The sequence below is a fragment of the Rattus norvegicus genome, chromosome 4 (genome assembly GCF_021556685.1).
Source record: "Rattus norvegicus strain SHRSP/BbbUtx chromosome 4, alternate assembly SHRSP_T2T, whole genome shotgun sequence".
NCBI classification, from domain to species: Eukaryota; Metazoa; Chordata; class Mammalia; order Rodentia; family Muridae; genus Rattus; species Rattus norvegicus.
The window spans coordinates 78872436-78876766 of record NC_141537.1 but is presented as its reverse complement, the minus strand read 5'-3'; the positions used below and the strand labels follow the sequence as shown (position 1 = coordinate 78876766).

The 4331-nt window shown below is 46.3% G+C and overlaps 1 pseudogene; it reads right to left on the bottom strand.

The window, feature by feature from the left end:
* Nucleotides 1–3706: 3706 nt before the first annotated feature.
* LOC120102699 (small nucleolar RNA SNORA17) lies at nucleotides 3707–3829 on the bottom strand (annotated as a pseudogene).
* Between the last annotated feature and the right edge of the window lie 502 nt (nucleotides 3830–4331).

Sequence of the window (4331 nt, the reverse complement as noted above, 5' to 3'; positions counted from 1 at the left end):
TGGTCAAAGTTGGTACTTTCTGGTCCTGGACTTGACTCTGTCCCCCCTCACTGCCCCTTGGCAGGCTGGAGAGAATGAAATTTCCTGACTTTGGTATGTGCTGCCCTTCTCCCATCCCCTGTGAACTGCTGAGCTGCTGTCAGCTCTTCTGTCCTGTGTCTGCTGGCCCAGTTGATCACTGTCAAGGCTGGTCTGAGGATCCTTTTCATTGTCCCAGTCTGTTATTTCTAGACTCTCAGGTTTGTTTGACCTCATGGAAATGGACCAACCTGGTGACTACATGTGTTGATCCTTCCTTGTGCCTCTGGGATTGATAGTAAATCCAGAGACTCATATGAGCTTGTGCTTTCTGAATAGCCTAGCACCTCTGGGTGAGAAGAGGGACTTCTAGGGGGAGAACTTAGAGCCAGTGGGAGGACATGGCCAGGGCTCTTGTCGTGTTGTATAAATTCAGCCAGGCCTATTTTATTTAACAGTAGACTTCCCTTTGTGTTTGTTTATGGGTGTGTGTGTATTCACGTGTGCTGCTGCACCTGTGCCTCCATATCCTTGAACAAGGAGGTCAGAAGTCCCTCAGGGGCTCTCTATTGTTTGTTGTCATGACAGTGTCTCATTTAACCCTGGCTGCTCTTACATTTGCTACACAGCGGAGGACGGTAGTGAATCTCTGATCATTCTGCCTCTGCTTCTCCATTTCTGGGATCACAGGTGTGTACCACATCTGGATTTTCCCCCCTTTTTTTTCACTTCGAGATTAAGTGTCTCATTGACCTGAATGTTTCCAAGGAGGAAAAGCTAACTAGTCAGGGTTCTCCTTAGATAGTCTGTCTCTGTCTACTCAGCTCTGAGATTACAAATGTGGAACAATAGCCGACTTTCCCCCTTGTGAGTTCTGGGATAAAATTAATGTCTTGTGTTTCCAAGGCCAGCACTTAAATGACTGAACTATCTGCCCATTCCCTAGGTTTCAGTTTTCTATAATTAAAAAAAATTTATTGGTTCTTTGTGAATTTTACATTATGTACCCTAATCCCACTCATCTTCCCCTTCCCCCATACCCACCCACTGCCCTTGCAACCTCCTCCTTAACACAGAAGAAAAAAATTGTGTGGATGGTATAGCATGTTACAGGTGTTCCACAGTATACCCTTTTGTCCACACTTCTTTGCTTGCCAGTGTTTGCTGCAATGGCTCTTTGGTCTGGTACAAGACCTCTGGCTTCTGCCAGGGCCAGCCCCAGTGTGGTCTGCTTTTTGTTGTGGATTCCACTTGGGGCAGCGGAGGGGGAAGAACATCAGTGGAAGGCAAGGCTTTTGTCTTATGAGATACTTAGAGTTGCTGTATAATAATAAAAAATTTACTAAGTTACTTTGCTACTGTAATGGACCTGCTTTCTGTGTTCCTCTGAGGCCAGAAACTGAAGTATAAATAAAGTAGCAGTATAAATAAAGTAGCCTGTTTCTATCTCAGCAGGAACTGCACTGCTCTAGTTAAAGTCACAAGAAGAAAAAGGGACACTTTGAAAAGTGAATTTAGCATTTATTTCTAAGTTGTAAAAAGTTTCCTATGAAAGCTCTCTAAGAAAAAGGGGAAAGCAGGAAGATCCTAAGCAGGGCAAGGGGAATTTGCTCTCCTCTCTGTGTCCTCAACACTTACACATCTTTCAGATCTATTTTAATTTATGATTTGAATTTATGTATAAACTTGTGATAAACTTTTTACCATGCATTCATGTATTCTGAAAGATGTGTAATAGAGAATGTTTACATAAGTATCCGTTAGGAGTAATAATCTGGCTTAACATCCATCACCTGTCACAGCTCCACAGGTTCGTGGAGAGTTAAAAACCATTACTAAGTTATCACTGAAGTTTTGTATAGATAAACCCAGGCAATCTTTTGTCTTCTGCCCTAGCATCTATAATAAATTGTAGTTCCCTTTTTATGACCTTTGCTTTTAGAATGTACTCTGAACAGTAGAAGCAATTAGCTGGTGACAGAGACTGGCAGAGTTCTCATTGCAGTTTTGAATATCAGGAAGAGCCTAGTAGCAGTCCCACCATAAAAGAGCTTAATAGAAACTGATAAAATTTTAGGAAATCTTATAGGGATCATTAATAGGAATTAATAAGTCATCTATTTGTCTATATAGCATCACAAAGAGATAGTATATCTTTGTAGTTCTGCAGACATCTGCTCAAAAGGGTGAGCTAATACCCAGTGACTGTTACACATGTTTAGTAATAACAGGAAAGTCACATTAATAACAGGAATCTTTCCTGAAATGATTTTCTCATGGACTATGCCTGTGGGAGCAAATCTGTCACTGATTGTTTATTAATACTAAGCAGACACATCTCAAGGAGATCACCTGCTAGTTATTAGCTTATTTTATGATAGCTCCTGACAAGCTTCTGCTGCTCTATCAAACTGGGTCCTCACTGGGACTCCTCTTGGATATCCTTTCATGTCTCATGCAGATCCTGTAGATTGGGTCTGTAGGACAGGGCCCTTTATGCACTTGGGCAGTTCATCAATGAGGTAAATGTTGGGGTGGGACAATTCAAAGCCCTGGACCTGGGTCTGAGAGGTATCTGGGCTGGGCAGCCCACCAGCTCTCAGGCACCCACACTACAGAGGTGAACTGTTCTGCCTGTCCCTGACTAATCCATCCAATGCTGCAGGCAGCAAGGGCAGAGTCAGCTTTCCTGCTCTTATACCCTCAAGGATGGCTCACCTGTGCTCACAACATCAGGGTTAGCTCTACTGTGCTGCCCAAGTGAGGTGCAGGACCTGCGCTCTCTCCCTAGTGCTGCAGTAGGCCAGAGTCCTGCTCTCACACTGTTGGAGCTAGCTTCCCTGGACTGTGCCACTGTATAGCAGATAAGTTGCAAGACAAGCTCTCCCATCCTTAACACCGTCAGACCAGTTCAACCATGCCCCTGCCATCAGGGTCAGCTCTATTATGATGCCCAGATTGGGTGCAGTACCGGTTCTCCTGCTCTCCTGCTCTCACAACCCTTGTGGAACCAGCTCTCCTGCCATCACAGGTCACAAGGCCAAAATGAAGGGGAAGGGATCTCTCCCTAGCCGTGCCACTGCACAGCAGACAAAAGGCAAGGCTGGTTCTTTCAAACTCACACCCTCAGGGCAGATTCACACTGTTGGGGTGGATGCATGCAGGGCAGGGGGCAGCTCTACTGTGCTGCCCAGGTGAGGTGCAGGCCCCACTCTCCCAAGTGCTGTAGAAGGTGAGGCCAGGACTTCATCATGGTCCAGGTGGCATCATTGGCTACTCACATCAGGCTCATCCTCACTCCCCTCTAGTGTGCACTTCTGCCTCTGGTCTCCAGTTCTAGTGCCCATATCCTTCTGCCTCCCTTTCTCCTCCATTTCCCTACCACTTACTTGCTCCTCCTAGTGGCATCCAGGATCTAGTGTCCTCTCAGGAGCAATGTATTATGGCATCTGGCAGGGGTCACCTCAGGCATGGTCTGCCTCCCTGGCCTGCACAGCACTGGACTGGTGGCCATCTCAGGCTAGCTTCCTGCCAGGGCCCCATCTTGGGCTTGTTCTTCTCCTGGACCACCCACATGGCCCCATTTGGGAGTTCGTCTAGTCTCTGGCTGGCTCTCTTCCTCTTGTCTCTGGCCTGCTCCTCTCCCTGGGGGCCCATCTGGGCCTGTCTGTGCTTGCTAATTTCAGGGAGAGTTAGGCTACTAATCATTCAGATGGTCACAGGTTAGAACACTGAGCATAGGCATAACCCCTCTCCTCTCTGTCACCTACTGTTTCATAAATGTTTCAATTAGCACATATGTAATGAGAGGTTTCACTATTATGTTTCCATTCATAAACATGGTGCTTGAAAATCATACCCCTCCCACCACCACCACTCTTTCCCATTACGTACAGGTGAGTCCTGCCCACCCCTTTCCTCTTCTGGACAGGCTGCTTGTCCATGCACTGGGTACTCAGTGAGTTTCATTATAGTTGCTTGCAGGAACATGGTGAGGGTTTGCATCCATGAACATGGGCAACTTGCTAGAGGTGACACCATTGAAGGACATAGCTTTCCAACCCTCATCAACCATTAATCAGGTATGGAGCCTCAGGGAAAGAGACACCAGCATGAGCCTTCCTTTCCCATGGTAGGAAATGGATGGACCTAGAATCCTGGAATTTTTTTTTTTTTTTTTGAGACTGGGTTGTCTGCAAACTAGGCTGGCCTCAAACTCAAACATCTGCCTGCCTCTGCCTCCAGGGTGCTGGGATTAAAGGCATACATACACCATCACTGCCCAGCTCAGGATATTTTTAGTGTCATAGCAT